We start from the raw sequence: 22,019 nt of genomic DNA, 5'->3' as shown, positions 1-22,019 counted from the left end.
GCCCAACCCCGGTTCTGCGGGGCTGGGAAGAGCCGAGGAAGAAGGGAGACTCGGCTCCCTCTGTGGCTCTGGATCGCCCGGAGAAGCCACCGGGCCCCGCGCACCCCTCTGCGCCCCGGCGCACCGCAGCCATGGCGGAGCCCAGCTAAGACGCCCTTCGGGGGCCACAGCGCTCCGTTCACCCCCACCCCACCCTCCCTTTGCGGATCTCGCCGCCAGGCTCGCCTTTGTTTGTGGATTCCGCCGATGGAGCCTGCGAGGAGTCGGCCCGGAGGAGCCCCCTAGGGCTCCCCCTCCAAGGCGCCCCCAAGGCGGAGTCCCTTTGGCGCAGGGCGGGCGGGCGGCGGCGGCGCAGCCCCTCTGGACGCGGCCGCGCTGCCCAGCCGAAAGGATGAGCCCACCTCCCGTTGGGTGACACCCCGCTGCACCCCCAAAGGTAAGGGAACCCCCTCCTGCCTTTTCCTCCAGGGAGGGAGGGAGGGAGGGAGGAAGGAGAAGGCCGCCGGAGCGACATTTGCGCATGGTGAATAGATGGAAGGAAGGATGGATGGAGGCTGGAGGGGAGGGGCTGGGTGAGGGTGGATGTGATGAAGCCCAGGCTGGCAACTGGAGGCTTTGCCAAAAATGATGGGGAGGGGTGTGTGTGTTTGTTTGGGGGGGGGTTGTTATATCTGGGTCTGGTATTCCTTGAGATGCGCGGAATGGTAATGTCTCTTCGCTCGTCTGGTGCCAGAGGTTATGCTTGTTGGGGGAGGGGCTGGGTGGGGTGCCAGAAAATTGGGGGCGGGGGGGGCGCCCGGGTTAGTGGGTGAAGGGGCTCGCTTCGTTAGGGGCTTAGACGGGCTTGTATTTCCCCCTCCTCTGCCGCAAATGATTGGGGATGGAGAGGTATTTTTGCAGTTTTGGGGAGGGGGCTGTTAGTCCTGGCGAGGAGAACAGATGGGGGCGTTGGGCTCAAGCGGCAGCCAGCCTCTGAAGCATCGCTGCTGCTGCTGCTTTGCTTCTTAACCCTGCTGTGTGCCAGGCAGGGACCCTGGCACTCTGGTGGGCACCGGGCTGCTGTCCTCTCTCCCCTTAGCACCAGAGCGCTTGGAACTGGAAGAGGCAACCTGCGTTGTTTGCCCTTGTGCCAAAGATCGGAGATTTCTGAGTGTGTGTGTGGCTTTTTTTTTGAGGGGGCCACATTGGTGTATCTAGGGGGCGCTGAGATGCCCAAGTTGTCTCTTTGGCTCGGTTCGGTCTCTTTGGCGCGATTCAGTCGTCCTCCACCCCCAGCCCAACCCGCCGCCACTTGGGGCTGGCAAAACCGATTCTGTCTCCTAGAGCTGTGCCGCTGCTTCTGCCGCCAGACTCTGGGGGTGGCAGCTGGTTGGGAAGCGGGGAAGCTCTGCCAGGCAACAGAGGGGCCATTCTTTTCCCTTGGCACCTGCCAGCGAGGGCAGCTGGCATCCCCTTCTTCTCTTCTCATGCTGTCCAAGGTGCTGAATTTCAAAGCCGCCCTCTGCTGCATTCTGATGGGGGGACACACACATACACATGAACTGGAAACCATCTCACTCACTCTTGATGGATCTGAGCAATGCCAGGAAGGGGAAACAGACCCGCTCTTCTTCACCCCCCTCCCCACCTTTTCTTTTTTGGACCTGATCCGTGCGAACACCTGCCAAAGAATTCCCAGCCTCTGTGCAGCCAGGTTTTGATGGTTAATGGTGCTCACCTGAGGGTGAATTATTAGATTAATGGTGGGTCTCTGTTACGTGGTTTTACACTCCCTTGGAGATCCACAACTCACCCCACTCTCGCCCCAATTTTGGGATCCGGATGTCCCTAGGGACCTTTCACAACTGGACTGCAGGCAGTATTATATTCCAGCGTTTCCCTCCCTCCCTTCCTCCTTCTCCCCCTCCACAAGTTCGTCTGTCCCCTGCCCTCCAGGTTGATGTATGATGGTTTTCTCTTCTCTTTTTTTTTGCGAACGGGGATGAAGGATGGATGCTGGGCTTTTGAGAGCGCATCAAATGGAGCTTCGCTCGCTTGCCTCAAACGCCTGAGCGCCTCGTCGCTCCTCTGTAAAGCTCCTGGACATACGGAATGCTCATTCGCCCGCTGTCATTCACACTGCCAAATGCACACATACGCACACACACACACAATGCACGCGCCGAGTTGCAGGAGGAAGCAGTGCGACCCCCCTCTCCTACGCCTAGCTGGGGGGGAAACAGACACCTCCAGATACTTGACGCCCGGCCAAGAACAGCCCCGCACACTTAAGTACACACGCATTAAATATGCACGCTTTATGACACACCCGCGTGCATTTAGAGAGGGGCCTGGGAGCAAGTACGCCAGAGAGGCCTGGGGAGTGCCGTTATTTATGTAGCGTATGCAGAAGGGAAGGGAGACCTGTGCCCATCCCCTCGGATGCTTTCAGACTACAACACCCATAACCCATGACAATAGGCCCTCCTGACTGGGGCTATAGGAGCTGGAGTCCCCATCCCTGTTTTTACAGAAGCAATAAACAACCCTCCCCAAACAGGTCTCTGTCCCAAAGAGCTTACAATATGATAGAGGGCTGTTTTCAATACTTTATTGCGGTCCAAAAACCCACGAAACAATTTCAGAACAAGATACAGTTGAAACGACCAGACAGATGGAAGAAACCGAGGCAATTGATTTGTTTTATCTAGGGCATAATGATCTTTGTTTCTTATAACCTCTGGAAAAAACTTTGGTGGCTATTAGGCATGATGGCTATGCTCCGCAGGCAGCAGTGCTTCTGAGTACCAGTTGCTGGCAACTACAGGAGGGCAGAGGACGCGGGTGGTGCTGTGGGTTAACCCACAGAGCCTAGGACTTGCCGATCAGAAGGTCGGCGGTTCGAATCCCCGTGATGGGGTGAGCTCCCGTTGCTCGCTCCCTGCTCCTGCCAACCTAGCAGTTCAAAAGCACGTCAAAGTGCAAGTAGATAAATAGGTACCACTCCAGCGGGAAGGTAAACAGCGTTTCCATGCGCTGCTCTGGTTCGCCAGAAGCAACTTAGTCATGCTGGCCACATGACCTGGAAGCTGTACGCTGGCTCCCTTGGCCAGTAAAGCGAGATGAGCGCCGCAACCCCAGAGTTGGTCACGACTGGACCTAATGGTCAGGGGTCCCTTAGAGGAGGGCAGAGGGTTCTTGTGGTTGGGTCCAGATTCTGGGTTTCCCATTGGGGCATTTGGTTGGCTCCGGTGAGAGCAGGAGGCTTGACTGGATTGGCCATTTTTCTTGATCTAGCACCCGGGGTCTTGTTATGTTCTTGTGGAACCTCCGGGTCCAGAGACAGTCTATCTGATTCCTAGGTTCTTAGAGGCATTTGGCCCCTGTGAGAGCAGGATGCTGGAGTAGACGCTGGACCTCAGGCCTTCCTTGTGTTCTTAATGCGCATTTTCACAGAGAGGGAGGATGGAGAGAGTTGGGACTGCCGAAATGATACCTGGCTAATCTCCTTGATGCAGACTCAGAAGTGTCGGGCGATAGTGGATGCTCAGACAGGTCCGCACTCCTGCAAGCGATGAGCAGGAAGGAAGCGCACTTCACACTTCCAGGCCTGATCCTTGGCAACAAATATATGCAGGGATTTTGTGCACCCGGCTGCATGTCGACTGTCACTCCCACACTTGTTTGCTGACATCTCTGAGCGCAGGCAAACTCAACGACTGCGCGCAGGTAGGGCTTCTCTAGCAGCGCAGTCCGAAACAGCCTTCCTTGGGGGCTCTGGCTGTGCCAAAGTTGGGAAATGTCGATCACGCGGCACAGCTGAGCTTAGTCCTACTCCATGCCACCGTCTGTTTAGCCTGGAGAAGAGGGCACTGATAGGTGACATGAAAAGCATCTCCAGATATCTGAAGCGCTGTCCCACGGAGGAAGGAGCGAGTTTGTTTTCTCCTGTTCCTGGAGCAGAGGACCCGAACCGATGGATTCGAGCGACAGGGAAGGAGGTTCCGACTCAACATTCGGAAGAACTTTCTGATGGGAAGAAGAAGAAGAGTTTGGATTTGATATCCCTCCTTTCACTTCCTTTAAGGAGTCTCAAAGCGGCTAACAATCTCCTTTCCCTTCCTCCCCCACAACAAACACTCTGTGAGGTGAGTGGGGCTGAGAGACTTCAGAGAAGTGTGACTGGCCCAAGGTCACCCAGCAGCTGCAGGTGGAGGAGCGGAGACACGAACCCGGTTCACCAGATTACGAGTCTATCGCTCTTAACCACTACACCACACTGGCTCTCATTTGATGATGGAAAGGACAACCTCAGAAGCGGGGTAGACTCACCTTGCCTGGAGGATTTTAAACAGCCATCGATAAACTATGGAACTCAGTCCCATGGACCACCAACCTGGATGGCTTTACAAGGCAAATTCAAGGAGGAGAGGCTGTTGGCTACTAGACAGGAATGCTTCTGGATGAAGAGAAGGCTCTCGCTTCCTGCCTGAGGGTTGGCCATAGAGGCACCTGGTTGGCCACTGTGAGAACAGAATGCTAGAGTAGATATTATTATTATTATTATCAATTTATTATTTATACCTCGCCCATCTGGCTGAGCTCCCCCAGCCACTCTGGGCGGCTTCCAACAGAATATTAAAATACCACAATACATCAAACATTAAAAGTTTCCCTAAACAGGGCTGCCTTCAGATGTCTTCTAAAAGTCTGGTAGTTGTTGTTCTCTTTGACATCTGCTGGGAGGGCGTTCCACAGGGCGGGGGCCACCACCAAGAAGGCCCTCTGCCTGGTTCCCTGTAGCTTTGCTTCTCGCAATGAGGGAACCGCCAGAAGGCCCTTGGAGCTGGACCTCAGTGTCCGGGCAGAATGATGGGGGTGGAGACGCTCCTTCAGGTATACTGGGCCTTTGAGGCCGTTTAGGGCTTTAAAGGTCAGCACCAACACTTTGAATTGTGCTCGGAAATGTAGATGGCCCACTGGTCTGATCCTGCAAGCTTCTCTTATGTCCTTACGAAAGCGAGATCCCTGCTGGATTGTGCTAGATTCCCCTCTAGAGACTGGCCAGAGTCATAGAGGATAAATGCAGGGATAGCACATAGTTAGACTTTGGAACTCGCTGCCACAGGAGCTGGTGACGGTCACCAACTTGGATGGCTTTAGATGAGGATTATTATTAATTGCTCAGTCGGTAGAGCATGTGACACTTAATCTCAGGGTGGTGGGTTGGGCAAAAAGATTCCCACATTTCAGGGGGTTGGACTAGATGACCCTTGTGGTCCCTCCTATCTCTCCTATGATTCTATGAAGGCTATCAAGGGCCAATAGCCACAATGCCTCTCCTCTGCCTCCGAATGCCAGTTCCTGGAAACCACAGGAAGGGAGAGTTAGAATCATAGAATCATAGAATCCTAGAAAAGTTGGAAGAGACCACAAGGGCCATCGAGTCCAACCCCCTGCCAAGCAGGAAACACCATCAGAGCACTCCTGACATATGGTTGTCAAGCCTCTGCTTGAAGACCTCCAAAGAAGGAGACTCCACCACACTCCTTGGCAGCAAATTCCACTGTCAAACAGCTCTTACTGTCAGGAAGTTCTTCCTAATGTTTAGGTGGAAACTTCTTTCTTGTAGTTTGGAACCATTGCTCCGTGTCCGCTTCTCTGGAGCAGCAGAAAACAACCTTTCTCCCTCCTCTATGTGACATCCTTTTATATATTTGAACATGGCTATCATATCACCCCTTAACCTCCTCTTCTCCAGGCTAAAGTTCTGCTCTTGTGCTCAAATCCTGCTTGCCTGTTTTGCATAGGCATACTGGCTTCCATGGGCCTGATCCAACAGGCTTTCCTTATGCTCTCACGGAAGCCGGTGGGAGCTTCGCTGTGCATGGCTGCGTCTTCTTTAGAAGACCGCATGACAGTTCCTGCGCAGCTGCAATGCTTGTGTGAGCGAGTGTGTGTTTGATCCCCGGGTGTGAAATGTCATATTCTGTTTGTGTTATCCGTTTGGCAAGCAAGCAAGCAAGAAAACCCACCTGGAAGGAGAGGGGCAGAAAAAGAAGGAGGGGGGAAGCAGTCAGGTCTTCGAAAACTGGTGCCTTACGTATTTATTCCTTTGCACGCGCGGTTCTCTCCCTCACCGTTTTATGCCCTGCGAGGCAGGTGGCGTTGAGAGGCAGGGAAGTGGCCCAGTGGACTTCGTGGCCAGGTAGGGATTTGAACCCTGGTCCAACGCTCTAACTGCAGGGGGTTGGGCTGGATGACCCTCGGGGTCCCAACTCTACGATTCTACAATTCTACACTACACCGCCTCTCTCTTGCCTCGCTCTTTCCAATGTGGGTTAGGAAGCAGAGGTTCAGAGCAGTGAAGGAGGCTTGCAGGTGTCCGAACTGGGACTTGGGGACTGAGTGCTGCAGGTGAGGCCTCATCCTGGCCTCCTTGCTTGCGGCGTCTATTCTGCTCCCCCCCCCCGCCTAACCGCAGGGCGAGGAGAAGGCAGGCGGCCACAGATGGTGCTGCCGGGACTCGCCTGCCTGTTTCGGACATATGTCCTTTCTTTTCCTCCTGAGAAGGCCGCCATGTGCTGTAGCCTAGATTCTCCACCTAGATTTGGGCCGCTGGAAAAAACCAAAACACAAAACCTTGCAAACAGCTGCTTCTCTTATGCAAACAGCGCTGCAAAGTCCGCCCGGGTGCCCTGTTTTCAAGAGGGTCCAGTGGGAAGCCAGGAGGAAGGGAGGGAGGCAGCGTTGCTCAGTGGTTAGGCACTCACTGTTCCTGCGGAAGTTCCCACGTTCAAATCCTGGCATCTCCTGTTAAAAAAAGGTATCAGGTAGCAGCAAAGCGATGGGGAGGAGTCCTTGGGGCATCCTGGCACCCTGCAGATGTTTCAGACTACAGTTCCCATCAGCCCCATTGGGAACTGTAGTACAAAACATCTGGAGGGTGCCTGGTTGAGGCGCTGCTGGGCAGACGACACGGGGCTAGGCGGACCGATGTTCTAGCTGGTTGGAGGCAGGTTCAGGCATTCAGCAGCCCCTAATCTTATTGTGTGGTTCCTTGGACTCCAGGGCTGGTAGACTGCCTCTGAATGTGGAAACTGCACTGAACAGTAGTGGGTCATGGCAGTGTCTAATCACAGAAAACCATAGAACCGCCTTGCTGGCCACAGTCACATCTGTTCCAGCACCCTTTCAGGGGCATGGCTTGCAGGCAGTCACCCTCCCTGTTTTATCTGTGATCCCAGCACAGCAGGGGGTTGGATTCGATGACCCTTTGGGTCCCTTCCACCTCAGCAATTCTGTGTTTCCAGAAACTGGTACTCAAAGGTGTGCAGCCTCTGACCTGTTCATATCCCAGGCCATCCGCAATTTTCTGCCTGCTTTTTCCTCGCTCCATCCAATTTGCACGTAATGCCAAGCCAAACCGTGGCTTAGCAGGAACGGGAAAACATGTGAGTTCCTGCAGTGCTCTCACCCTGTTCGTGCTGCTGCTGCTGCTGCTGCACTAACCATGGTTTGGCTTTGCATTATGACTGAAACTGGGCTCACTGTTTCTCTTGCTCCGTGATACCAGAATTGGAAATGAATCCAGTCTAGGTTTACTAGACCAAATCTGGTAACCATAATCTAGTCTAACCCCCTGCATGTTGTTGTTTAGTCATGTCCGCCTCTTCGTGACCCCCTGGACCAGAGCACGCCAGGCCCTCCTGTCTTCCACTGCCTCCCGCAGTTTGATCTAACTCAAGCTGGTATCTTCGAGAACACTGTCCCACCATCTCGTCCTCTGTCATCCCCTTCTCCTTGTGCCCTCCATCTTTCGCAGCATCAGGGTCTTTTCCAGGGAGTCTTCTCTTCTCCTGAGGTGGCCAAAGTCTTGGAGCCTCAGCTTCAGGATCTGTACTTCCAGTGAGCACTCAGGGCTGATTTCCTTCAGAATGGAGAGGTTGGATCTTCTTGCAGTCCATGGGACTCTCAAGAGTCTCCTCCAGCACCAGAATTCAAAAGCATCCATTCTTTGGCGATCAGCCTTCTTTACTGACATGGAGAGTTCTCCACCTCCTGCCATCATCCATTCCACTGTTGAAAAGTTCTTATTGTTAGAAAGTTCTTCCTGATGTTTGATGTTTAGTCAGAATCTCCATTCTTGTCATTCGAATCTGTTGATTCGAGTCCCACCCTCTGGAGCAGCAGAAAACAAGCTCGCTCCATCTTCCATGTGGCAACCCCTCAGATATTTGAAGGTATCTCTCATGTCACACTGGGAGACGAGCCATGAGCCCAGGAGGTTCAGAGAGGATGTTGTGCCAAGCCAGATCTTTGCCCTGGCACAGCAGCAGCAGCAGCAGAGCCAGGGGAGGAGGCGAACAGCGGCTCTGATCCTCACAGCTCCATGTCCGCTCGTTTGCGCGATGCCACGGCCTGTCTCCGCATGAACCGACCCGCCTTGTGACCCATCCCAGAATTTCAGTAAAATGCCCCTTTGTTGCTGAAAGGAATCATGAGGCAGGTTGCCCAGCGCATGGCTGATGGACTGCCGTTGGCCTGACATGCCCCATAATGTCTGTGCCATGCTTGCAGGGACTCCATATTTCATCTGCTGTGGTGGCATCTACACTTTGGAACTCCCTGCCCACTGATGTTGAGCAGGCATGTATGCTGTGTTTCTTTTCATGCCTGCCAAAAAACCCCCCTTTTTCTTTTGCTTTGGCCAGTCCAGCCCACCCAGGTTCAATACGATACGATAATCTTTATTGTCATTGTCCCGTAATTGAAAAATCTACATAAGACATTCAAAAACCAACAAGCCTGCTATCCCAGCTATCCCAACCTGGTTAGCCCCCTAAAAACTCTGATACCCCATAATTAAATACTCCCATACAGACTCCTTAAAGGTAAAGGTAAAGGGACCCCTGACCATTAGGTCCAGTTGTGGCCGTCTCTGGGGTTGTGGCGCTCATCTCACTTTATTGGCCGAGGGAGCCAGCGTACAGCTTCCAGGTCATGTGGCCAGCAGGACTAAGCCGCTTCTGGCAAAACCAGAGCAGCGCACGGAAACGCCATTTACCTTCCCGCCAGAGTGGTACCTATTTATCTACTTGCACTGACGTGCTTTCAAACTGCTAGGTTGGCAGGAGCAGGGACCGAGCAACGGGAGCTCACCCTGTCACGGGGACTCATACCGTCGACCTTCTGATCGGCAAGTCCTAGGCTCTGTGGTTTAACCCACAGTGCCAACCACGTCCCAATAGACTCCTTACAATGTATTTAAAACCAAAATCGCATTTGGGTAGAAACTGTTTCTCGGGCGGCTGGTCCTAGTCTTTATAACCCTGTACCTTCTTCCAGAAGGCAGAAGCTGAAAGAGATCATTTCCGGGGTGCGCACTATCCTGCACTATCTCTGCAGCTTTCTTATGGCACCTGGAGGCATAGATTTGATCCAAGGTGGGAAGAGGGCACCCAATTATTCTCTGACAAGCTGCGTCGAAATCCTGTTAAACAAATAAATAGTGTTATTGGAACGGCCTAAAATACCTAGATGTCAGGATTTGAATGCTGCTGTGGTGTTTGTCTGTTTACTTATTGTTAGATTTATATCCAAGGAGCTCAAGGTAGCAAACACACTATTCCCCCTCTCCATTTTACCTTCTCAACAACCCTGTGAGGTAGGCCAGGCTGAGAGGCAGTGACTGACCTTGAAAGCCCTGAACGGCCTCAGAGGCCCAGTATCCCTGAAGGAGCGTCTCCACCCCCATTGTTCAGCCTGGACACTGAGGTCCAGCACAGAGGGCCTTCTGGCGGTTCCCTCAGTGCGAGAATGAGGTTACAGGGAACCAGGCAGAGGGCCTTCTTGGTAGTGGCACCCGCCCTGTGCAATGCCCTCCCTTCAAATGTGAAGGAAATAAGCAGCTATCTCATCTTTAAAAGACATCTGAAGGCAGCCCTGTTTAGGGAGGTTTTTAATATTTAATACTGTATTGTTTCTAACACTCGATTGGGAGCCACCCACTGTGGCTGGGGAAACTCAGCCAGATGGGCGGGATATAAATTATTATTATTATTATTATTATTATTATTATTATTATTATTATTATGACTGATCCAGCAGCTTCTTCTTAAGTAGAAGCCACAACTTATTCTATGTCCACCTCCCAGATTTTCACCAGTACTGGTTATTACGGAGAAAGCCCCTTATTCCTTAGGTTCAAGCTATCTGAAAGACCCTATTCCCTCACACGAACCTCCCCCAGGCTCTGAGATATCTGAGTGAGGACTTCTCTTGGTATCCCAACCATCACACACGTGCTTGGAAGGGATGCAGAAGAGGGCCTTCTCAGTGGTGGCCCCAAACATCTTTGGAACTACCTAGAGCAGTGTTTCCCAAACTTGGCTCTCCAGCTGTTTATTGGACTACAATGCCCACCATCCTTGACCTGCAAGCTAGGGATGGTGGGAGTTGTAGTCCAAAAGCAGCTGGGGACCCAGGTTTGGGTCACCCTATCCTAGAGCATTGAGATTGGTCCCTTCCTTGTAGTACAACCATTCCTGGTCATAGGCCAGGAAGCCATCAAATCCAAGCCTTTCAAATGGGGAGTGCTTGTGAAGGGCTGGCATTTTCCTAGAGATTATTGTTATAATAATAATTTAAAAGCAGAGACATCACCTTGCCGACAAAGGTCCATATACTTCAACCTATGGTTTTCCCAGTAGTGATGTATGGAAGTGAGAGCTGGACCATAAAGAAGGCTGATTGCCAAAGAATGGATGCTTTTGAATTCTGGTGCTGGAGGAGACTCTTGAGAGTCCCATGGACTGCAAGAAGATCAAACCTCTCCATTCTGAAGGAAATCAGACCTGTGTGCTGACTGGAAGGACAGATCCCGGAGCTGAGGCTCCAAGACTTTGGCCACCTCAGGAGAAGAGAAGACTCCCTGAAAAAGACCCTGAGAAGGAGAAGGGGACGAAAGAGGACAAGATAGTGGGACAGTGTTGTCGAAGCTACCAGCATGAGTTGGACCAAACTGCGGGAGGCAGTGGAAGACAGGAGTCCCTGGCGTGCTCTGGTCCAGGGGGTCACGAAGAGTCGGACACGACTAAACAACAACAGAAACACGTGAATCGTGGGGATTTTTTAAATCGGAACTCAGTTCCGGCACCTCTCATGTGGGCGCCATTGCCATCCTAAGAGAACAAGGGAGGTGTTCATGGTGAGTTCTGGCCCCTCTTTTTCCAGAAAAATAGCAACTGCAAATCCTGAATCAAGCTGTTGGTCCATCTCAGGGGTCAGCAAACTTTTTCAGCAGGGGGCTGGTCCACTGTCCCTCAGACCTTGTGGGGGGCCGGACTATATTTTGAAGAAGAAAATATGAACAAGTTCCTGTGCCGCACAAATAATCCCAAGATGCATTCTAAATAAAAGGACACATTCTACTCATGTGAAAACACGCTGATTCCCAGACCATCTGCAAGCCGGATTTAGAAGGCGATTGGGCCGGATCCAGCCCCCAGGCCTACCCATGGTCCATATGATCCACTGCTCTGACTGGTAGAGGCTTTGAAAGATCTCAGACAGAGAAAGTCTTTTCCTGCTCCTCGATTTTTTAAACTGGAAGCTGAATCTGGATGTAAACCAGGCACTCTGTGACCATGAGCTATTGGCAGTTCTCTTAATGACAAGATGAACGAGGCTCTCGGAAAGACGCTTCGAGTAGCGCTATCAATTTCTCCGTGTCACGTTGAGGATGAGCTCTCGAGCACGCTTTCGGCTCATGAGAATGGCCTGGCCAGTGTTTTGCACCAATGACACGTTGGTCCCAGAAAGTGTGACCCCTGCTGAGACCTGTGCTGCACATTGTGGGGGGACAGATGGACGGACGGGACCCATGGCAGTTGTGCAAAGTTACTTGGCCGCCGTGTGACTCTGGAAAGTATCTCCTGAAGATGGCAAGGCAAGAACCACATTGCTGCACCAAAACACCTTCCTGGATGCGAGCATCCCCAGAGTTGTACCCCCTATGAACGTGATTGGTTGCATCATCCCCTATGTTTGGCAAGAAACCATACATCAAATACATGAGAATTTTTGGTTCTGACATGTGGGTTCACATACCACAAAGCTCTAAGTTAGGCAAGTGTAGTTTGCATGGTATCTTTCTAGGGTATCAGAAAGGTTCTTACAGAGTAATGATGACTGACTCTAAGACAATTAGGCTCTCTAGAAGTGTTGAGTACAATACCAAGTGGGGGCAGAATGTGGGAATTTTCCAGTGTTATTCTGATGACAGTGAAGAGTCTGAGGATAAGAAACAACAGCCACACCCACTGACGAAGGTCCTGATTCTGAATCTGAGACTGAATCGGATGGTTCAGAGGATTTCAAGAGTGCGGAAGCCTCTATGCGACCCTCTGAAGGCTCTGATTGAGAATTGGAGGAACCATTGTTCACTATAGGCCCCTATTCTCCTAAGAAAGAAGAGGAGAATGTTGAAGACTTATGGTCTGAAAGAACCATACCAGGTAGTCAAGCAGGAAACCAGTAAACGTCACATCCCGTCTCCCTTTCCTGTGGGAATCCAACAGTATCTCGACTGTGGAATGAAAACATAGTCCCATGACTTGCAGCTGCTGCTCAGTGAGGGAAACAGAAACCAACAGGCTGCACCAACTACCATGAACACGCAAAGCCTATAAGGTCAAGACAAACCATGTTCCCACCTCGCACCAGTGACCCTGCTATGACTTCTATGTTGCTCTCGAGGGCTTCAGGCAGGGATCTCACCCACACCTCCTTCTGGACAGAAGGACCAGAGTTCAGAGGGAGAGAATCTGCCTTGCAAGCAGAAGGTGGGTCTCAGGTTCAGTCCCCAAAGGCTTCTCCAGTTGAGACTCCCAACCTGAAAACCTAGAGAGCGGCTGCCTGCCAGTGTAGACAATACTGGGGAAGATGGGCCAATGGTCTCACTTGGTCTAAGGCTGCTTCCGATTATTCTTATTCTTATTATCCCACCTATCTTGTCCCAGCTACTCTGCAGTTTCCAAGTCACCTAAACAGGGCTGCCTTCAGATGTCTTCTAAAAGTCTGGTAGTTTTTTATTTCCTTGGCATCTGGTGGGAGAGAGTTCCACAGGGAGGGCGCCACCACCAAGAAGGCCCTCTGCCTGGTTCCCTGTAACTTGGATTCTCGCAGGGCAGGAACTGCCAGAAGGCCCTCGGTGCTGGACCTCAGTGTCTGGGCTGAACGGTGGGAGTGGAGGTGCTCCTTCAGGTACACTGGGCCTTTGAGGCCGTTGAGGGCTTGAAAGGTCAGCTCCAACACTTTGAATTGTGCTCAGAAACGTCCTGGGAGCAAATGTAGGTCTTTCAAGACTGGTGTTATGTGGTCTCGGCAGCCGCTCCCAGTCCCCAGTCTAGCTGCCGCATTCTGGATTAGTTGTAGTTTCCAGGTCACCTTCAAAGATAGCCCCATATAGAGCACATTGCAGTAGTCCTAGCGGGAGATAACCAGAGCATGCACCACTCTGCCGAGACAGTCCGTGGGCAGGTAGGGTCTCATCCTGCGTACCAGATGGAGCTGGGAGACACCCGCCCTGGACACAAAATGGACCTGCGCCTCCATGGACAGTTGCGAGTCCAAAATGACTGCATACCTGGTCATTCAGGCGCACAGTTACCCCATTCAGGACCAGGGAGCCCCCCACAGCAACCCGCCTCCTGTCCCCCCAAAACAGTACTTCTATCTTGTCAGGATTCAACCTCAATCCATCCTCCAACTGCCTCCAGGCACTCACACAGAACCTTCACCGCCTTCACTGGTTCTGATTTAAAAGCGAGGTAGAGCTAGGTGTCAGCCTAGCTGGGCAGCATCCTGATCTGCCCAGTGTTGGTGCTGACCTTTAAAGCCCTAAACGGCCTTGGTCCAGTATATCTGAAGGAGCATCTCCTCCCCCATCGTTCTGCCCGGACACTGAGGTCCAGCTCTGAGGGCCTTCTGGCGGTTCCCTCACTGCGAGAGGCCAAGTTACAGGGAACCAGGCAGAGGGCCTTCTCGGTGGTGGCACCCGCCCTGTGGAACGCCCTCCCATCGGATGTCAAAGCGATAAACAACTACCTGACATTCAGAAGACATCTGAAGGCAGCCCTGTTCAGGGAAGCTTTTAATATGTGACATTTTAGTGTATTTTTCATCTTTGTTGGAAGCTGCCCAGAGTGGCTGGGGAAACCCAGCCAGATGGGCGGGGTACAAATAATAAATTATTATTATTATTATTATTATTTGCCAATGGCCAGCTAGATGCCTGTTGAGAGCCCGCAAGCAGGATCCGAGCACAAGAGCCTTCTCCCTTCCTGTCTTTTCCCCAGCAACTAGCAATTCACAAGCACAGCCATCCATCCCTTCTCCTTCTCCACGAATCTATCCAATCCTCTTTAAAACCATCCAATCCTCTTTAAAACCATCCAAGTTGGCAGCTGGCGTTGCCTCCTGCGGCAGCGAGTTCCACTGTTTAACATCGCCCTGCGTGAAGAAGGGCTCTCTCTTCTGCCTGTCCTGGGTCTTCCCAGCCAGATTTGCCATCCCGGTGAAGATCTTCAGCACGCCTTGTTTGCGTGTGGCAAGCGTTCGGTGTTCTGTGCAGGCGAAACGGACAGTTGGTCGGTTCGGCAGGGGTCCGCCTCTTCTGCCAAAATGCATTGGGTTGGAGGGGGAGAGGGCAAAGAGGCAGAGATGTGGACGGTGGATGCAAGTTCGGGGGAGCAGGTGTGAGGATAGGAGGAAGGAGGCCTGTGGGGCGTTGGCGGGGGGAGCTGAGAGCAGTTGTAGGGTTGGCCGGTTTCCCTGCCTCCTCCCGATGCTGAGATGTGGGTTTTTTCTGACTTGCAAACACACATCAGAGGCAGGTGTAGAAGGGATGGTGGCTACACAACTCTGTCGGGGTGTGTGTTGTTGTGAAGAGGAGAGGAGAGGACCGGATTTCCTTGCCTTCAGCCAGTACCCTCCTTTAAGCACAGGGACAAAGAAGGCTGTCTCTATAGGGCCAGGCTAGCTGAAAGGCCCTATTCCCTCATATAATAAATTATTATTATTATTATTATTATTATTATTATTATTATTATTATTATTATTATTATTATTATTATTATTGCTGCTCCTTCTAACCTAGCAGTTCAAAAGCATGCCAAAGTGCAAGTAGATAAATAGGTACCACTCCAGCGGGAAGGTAAACAGCGTTTCCATGCGTACGTTTCCGAGCACAATTCAAAGTGCTGGTGTTGACCTTTAAAGCCCTAAACGGCCTCGGCCCAGTATACCTGAAGGAGCGTCTCCACCCCCATCGTTCTGCCCGGACGCTGAGGTCCAGCGCCGAGGGCCTTCTGGCAGTTCCCTCATTGCGAGAAGCAAAGCTACAGGGAACCAGGCAGAGGGCCTTCTCGGTAGTGGCGCCTGCCCTGTGGAATGCCCTCCCATCAGATGTCAAAGTGATAAATAACTACCTGACATTCAGAAGACATCTTAAGGCAGCCCTGTTCAGGGAAGTTTTTAATCTGTGATATTTTAGTGTATTTTTGGTTTCTATGGAAGCCGCCCAGAGTGGCTGGGGCGGGGTACAAATAATAAATTATTATTATTATTATTATTATTATTATTATTATTATTATTACTACTACTCTGGTTTGCCAGAAGTGGCTTAGTCATGCTGGCGACATGACCCGGAAGCTGTACACTGGATCCCTCGGCCAGCAAAGCGAGATGAGCACCACAACCCCAGAGTCGGCCACTACTGGACCCAATGGTCAGGGGTCCCTTTACCTTTACCTTATACCCCGCCCATCTGGTTGGGTTTCCCCAGCCACTCTGGGCGGTTTCCAACAAAGTATTAAAATACAATAACCTACTAAACATTAAAAGCTTCCCTGAACAGGGCTGCCTTCAGATGTCTTCTAAAAGTCTGGTAGTTTTTCTTCTCTTTGACATCTGCTGGGAGGGCGTTCCACAGGGCAGGTGCCACCACCAAGAAGGCCCTCTGCCTGGTTCCCTGTAACTTGGCTTCTCGCAATGAGGGAACTGCCAGAAGGCCCTCAGAGCTGGACCTCAGTGTCCAGCAGAACGATGGGGGTGGAGACGCTCCTTCATACAAACCTTCCCTGGGCTCTGAGATCTTTGGGGAAGACTCTTTTCTCGGTCCTGCCATCCTCACAGGCATGCTTGGAGAGGCCCTTTTGAGTATTATTAGAAGTATTGTAAGAATGGAGAAGGGGAAGGATGATTTGTTAAGAGATGTAAAGGCAATATAAAGTTAAGAAATGCATAAGAAGTGGTTAAAACGGTGGATCATCAGAGGTGCTGATGGAAGTCCAAAAAGATTGTATAAGTGATATGTTTTGTGGTACATTTTATAATTTATATGTTTAAATTAATAAAATATATTATAAAAAAAGGAGAGGGCCTTCTCGGTTGTGGCTTCTCCCAAAAGACTTTGGAGCTCCCTAGAGCAGGCTTTCCCAAACTTTAGTCTCCAGCTGTTTCTTGGACTACAGTTCCCCTCATCCCTGACCAGTGATCCTGCTAGCTAGGGATGATGGGAGTTGTAGTCCAAAAGCAGCTGGGGACCCAAGTTTGGGACGCCCAGCCCTAGAGCATCCAGACTGGCTCCTTCTTTATTGTCCTTCCACTGCCGAGCCTTTCAACAGGCCTTTGGGAATGGACTGGGGTTTTTGTTTTTGTGGGGGGTTTTTTGGAAAGGGCTTTTAAGGGCTGTTCAACAGTGGAACGGTCTCCCTCAGGAGTTTGAGGACTCTCCTTCGCTGGAGGTTTTTAAGCAGAGGCTGGATGGCCATCTGTCATGGATGCTTCAACTGAGATTCCTGCATGGCAGGGGGTTGGACTAGATGACCCCCAGGTGTCCCTTCTGACTATGATTCCATGAAATCACCACTTGGCCATGAAGCTCACTGCACTGCAGTATTGTTTTGGGTTTTTTTGGGTGTTGTTACTGTTTACTTTTTGTACCTTTATTTTGGATCTTTTGATTCAAGTGGAGATTCTAATGTTTTGTTTGTGACTCCTTTTGGTATGCAGTTTTTGTGTGTGTTGCAAGCCGCCTCGAGCATGGTTTTAATTATGAAAAGGCGGCATACTAATTGATTGATTGATTGGCCTCTGGAGGAAAGGAAGTGGGCAGGTGTGGAGGACTCCCTGGCCCTGAATGGGGTAACTGTGCCCCTGAAGGACCAGGTGCGCAGCCTGGGAGTCATTCTGGACTCACAGCTGTCCATGGAGGCGAAGGTCCATTCTGTGTCCAGGGCAGCTGTTTACCTTATTTAGTCCCTGCCCACGGACTGTCTCGCTAGAGTGGTGCATGCTCTGGTTATCTCTCGCTTGGACTACTGCAATGCACTCTATGTGGGGCTACCTTTGAAGGTGACCTGGAAACTACAACTAATCCAGAATGCGGCAGCTAGACTGGTGACTGGGAGCGGCCGCCGAGACCATATAACACGAGTCCTGAAAGGCCGACATTGGCTCCCAGGACGTTTACAAACACAGTTCAAAGTGTTGGTGCTGACCTTGAAAGCCCTAAACGGCCTCGGCCAGTATATCCCTGAAGGAGCATCTCCACCTCCATCGTTCTGCCCGGACACTGAGGTCCAGTGCCGAGGGCCTTCTAGTGGTTCCCACCCTGTGAGAAGCCAAGTTACAGGGAACCAGGCAGAGGGCCTTCTCGGTGGTGGCACCCGCCCTGTGGAACGCCCTCCCACCAGATGTCAAAGAGAAAAATAGCTACCAAACTTTTAGAAGACACCTGAAGGCAGCCCTTTTAGGGAAGCTTTTAATGTTTAATAGGTTATTGTATTTTAGTGTTTTGCTGGAAGCCACCCAGAGTGGCTGGTGGGACCTTGCCAGATGGGCGGGGTATAAATAATAAGTTATTATTATTATTAGTATCCTCCTCTGATATTGTCACTGGGTCCTTCGTACACCAGTTAAGAGAGAGAGAGAGAGAGAGAGAGAGAGAGGCCTTTGCACAAATGAAAGCCAGGTCTGTCCTCTTTGTAGCACCGAGGTTGGTGGGTGTTTTCCTTCTTTTGCAAATCAAACAGCCCTCCGGATAAGGCAACTCTAGCATGTCAGGATCGGAACACGTTGCCTGCTGTCAAAGCTCTCTCCTTTGCACCTGCCGCAGATCTCTTGGCTCAGTCCTGGGCAGGCTTTGCAGAACAACTAATAAGCCAGAAGGATGTATTTTCTCAAAACAAAGCAAAACACCTTCTTATCTTGTCGCTGGCAAACAGTCAAGGCACGTCCCTGAATCACCGGAATGAAATACGGTGGTTCTTAGGTGATGGGTTTGTGCAGGGGGGGGGGGGGGAAGAGAGCCTCTCCCGTCCTGAAGCCCTTGTCGAGACGTCACCAATAAATATTAAAACAAGCCAGTGTGAGAGTGCGTGAAAGCTACTTGAGCGGCGCATTTACCTTGCATGAGGGCTCTCCACTCTGCAGTCATTATTCCCTACTTCATGTTCCTTGTTTCAAGCAAGCTGTAATGCGGAGGCAAAGATCTTCCGCTTTCTTAACCTGGCCCCCTCCCGCCCCTTTCGCTGGTTCCAGTCGCTGCTGGAGTTAAGCTGCAGGCCAATTGCAGCAAGAGCGTACCCTCCAACATTTCTCCGATGGAAATGGGGGCGTCCTCTATTGTTGTTGTTATACCCCAAACATCTGGGTGGGTTGCCCCAGCCACTGGCTTCCAGCAGATATGAGTGTTCAGACCCCTGGGCTCTCACTTGTGGGGTGCCTCAGAGTTCTGTCCTCTCCCCCATGCTTTTCAACATTTACATGCAGCCGCTGGGAGAGATCATCAGGGGATTTGGGTTGGGTGTTCATCAGTATGCGGATGATACCCAGCTCTACCTCTCTTTTAAATCAGAACCAGTGAAGGCGGTGAAGGTCCTGTGTGAGTATCTGAAGGTGGCTGGAGGATGGATGGTGGGCACCACCACCAAGAAGGCCCTCTGCCTGGTTCCCTGTAACTTGGCTTCTCGCAGCGAGGGAACCGCCAGAAGGCCCTCAGAGCTGGACCTCAGTGTCCAGGCTGAACGATGGGGGTGGAGACACTCCTTCAGGTCTACTGGGGCCTTGAGGCCATTTAGGGCTTTCAAGGTCAGCACCAACACTTTGAATTGTGCTCAGAAATGTACTGGGAGCCAATGTAGGTCTTTCAAGACCGGTGTTATGTGGTCTCGGCGGCCGACCCCAGTCACCAGTCTAGCTGCCGCATTCTGCATTAGTTGTAGTTTCCAGGTCACCTTCAAAGGTAGCCCCACGTAGAGCGCATTGCAGTAGTCCAAGCGGGAGATAACCAGAGCATGCACCACTCTGTGGGCAGGGAGGGTTTCATCCTGCATACCAGATGGAGCTGGTAGACAGCTGTTCTGGACACAGAATGGACCTGTACCACCATGGACAGCTGTGAGTCCAGAATGACTCCCAGGCTGCACACCTGGTCTTTCAGAGGCACTGTTACCCCATTCAGGACCAGGGAGTCCTCCACACCCGCCTGCCCCCTGTCCCCCCAAAACAGTGCTTCTGTCTTGTCAGGATTCAACCTCGATCTGTTAGCCACCATATATACTGTGTATATATGGACTTTACTTGGATCAAGAGACTTTTCTTCTTTAAGTTCTCAAGGTTCAAGGCTGTCATCTGAACTAGCCGGATGTTTAACTGAGAATTAATCACAGTGAGTATCATTTGAAAAATAAGACTTCAGAGCTGTCTCGCCCCCAAACGGCAACCAGACATTCCGTTTTTGCCGACTGTAACCTTGGTTGCAGTCCTTGGAGCCATTTGGCACTTCGCTTATATATCTGAGTTTCTAACACTGAGTGCATAGCTCAATAAGGATGTTGACCTAGTGTGCAGCAGCCGTGCAAAAGGCAAATCTATATTAGGAATCATTAGGAAAGGAATGGACAAACCATCAGTATCATAATGCTATTATACAAATCCCTGGTGTGACCGTGTTTGGAGTATAGTACTGTGCTCAGTTCTGGTCACCTTGTCTCACAAAGGATATTGTAGAGTTGGAAAATGGTTCAGAAAAGGGCTGCTAAAATAATCAAGGGGGTGGAGTAACTCCTTGAGGGGGGAAAGGTTGCAGCATTTAGGACAGGGGTCAGCAAACTTTTTCAGCAGGGGGCCAGTCCACTATCCCTCAGACCATGTGGGGGGCCGGACTATATTTTTGGGGGGGAGGGAAATGGACAAATTCCTACGCCCCACAAATAACCCAGAGATGCATTTTAAATAAAAGCACACATTCTACTCACACGCTGATTCCCGGACCATCCACAGGCTGGAGTGAGAAGGTGATTGGGCCAGATCCGGGCCCCGGGCCTTAGTTCGCCTACCCATGATTTAGGACTTTATTGGTTTAAGGAAAAGGCGAGGAAGAGGTGGCATGATGGAAAATTATCACATGATGAAAGTGATAGAGAAAGAGGGTAGAGAGGAAAGCATTTCTCCCTCTCTCCTAACAGTGGAACTTTTGGACATCCATTGAAGATGGATGTTGGAAGATTCAAGACGGATAAAAGGAAGTCCATCTTTACGAAGCTCAGAACCAAGGAGGCAATGAGGGCCACCAGCCTGGAGAGTTGTAAAAGACGATCAGAGACATTAATGGAGGAGGAGAGGGCTATCGATGGCTAGTAGTCCTGATGGCTGGGCTCTCCCTCCACTACTCTGGCTGTGATAATAATAATAATAATAATAATAATAATAATAATAATAATAATAATACTTTATAATATATACCCCGCTCATTTGGCTGGGTTTCCCCAGCCACTCTGTGCTGCTCCCAACAGAATATAAAAAAACACGATAAAACATCAAACCTTAAAAACTTCCCTGTACTGGGCTGCCTTCAGATGTCTTCTAAAAGTCTGGGAGTTGTTTATTTCCTGGGAGTTGTTTATTTCCACAGGGCTTGTTTATTTCCTGGGAGGGCGTTCCACAGGGCGGGCGCCACCACCGAGAAGGCCCTCTGCCTGGTTCCCTGCAACCTCACTTCTCACAGGGAGGGCTAACTGCCAGAAGGCCCTTGGCGCTGGACCTCAGTGGAAGCCACAGAGGAGGGGAGACAGCTCTTGTGAAGTGATGTAGCGTGGGGGGGGCACAGGGACGGTTGCCCCGGGTGCAAAATTGTTAGGGACGCAACATATCAACACCCGGTGCTGCCTTAATACAGCTGCATGTTTCCGCTGCTGAACGCTGTTGAAAACTCCTTCTCCATGCAAACCAGGAAGCAACCTCTCCAGACAACGGAATGGCTCTTCCTTTCATATATTTTATCTCCTGGGTAGCATGGATGTCATTAGGCAATTGAGTGTGCATGTGTACTCCATCTGTTCTCTTCTGAGCAGCCCTGGGCACTGGCAACCCATGGTACACCACTGCTCTTGTTCTCAGATCCTCCTTGTGGATTGGGGCACCTGGTTGCTCCATGGGAGAATGGGATTCTGGAGTAGATGAGCCATTGGCCTAATAATAATAATAATAATAATAATAATAATAATAATAATAATTTTTAATTTTTATCCCGCCCTCCCCATCCAAAGCTGGGCTCAGAGCGGCAACAGTAAAATAATGCAGAATTCTAAAATCAATTCATTTTAAAATCAGTTCAAATCAAACTGATGGCAACCATTGGCCTAGAGTTCTATGAAGAGGCCTGGTGGAACAGCTCTGTCTTGAAGGCCCTGCGGAAAGATGTCAAGTCCCGCAGGGCCCTAGTCTCTTGTGACAGAGCCTTCCACCAGATCAGGGCCAGTACTGAAAAGGCCCTGGCTCTGTTTGAGGCCAGCCTAACCTCCCTGTGGCCCGGGACCTCCAAGGTGTTTTTGTTTGAAGACCGTAAGGTCCTCCGTGGGACATACCAGGAGAGGTGGTCCCGTAGGTACGAGGGTCCTAGGCCGTATAGGGCTTTAAAGGTCAAAACCAGCACCTCGAACCTGACCCTGTACTCCACCGGGAGCCAGCGCAGC

The 22,019-nt window shown here is 51.1% G+C and overlaps 1 protein-coding gene across 1 annotated transcript in view; it reads left to right on the top strand.

The window, feature by feature from the left end:
- Positions 1 to 323: 323 nt before the first annotated feature.
- Positions 324 to 22,019, top strand: part of LRFN1 (leucine rich repeat and fibronectin type III domain containing 1) — a 154,927-nt gene continuing 133,231 nt past the window's right edge. The window contains exon 1 of the mRNA XM_081868900.1: positions 324 to 436. The gene's annotated coding sequence lies outside the window, so the exon portion shown is untranslated. The remainder of the gene's footprint in view (positions 437 to 22,019) is intronic.

The sequence above is a fragment of the Podarcis erhardii genome (assembly GCF_964252035.2).
Source record: "Podarcis erhardii genome assembly, chromosome: 7".
Taxonomy (NCBI): Eukaryota; Metazoa; Chordata; class Lepidosauria; order Squamata; family Lacertidae; genus Podarcis; species Podarcis erhardii.
This window is presented reverse-complemented; position numbering and strand designations above follow the sequence as displayed.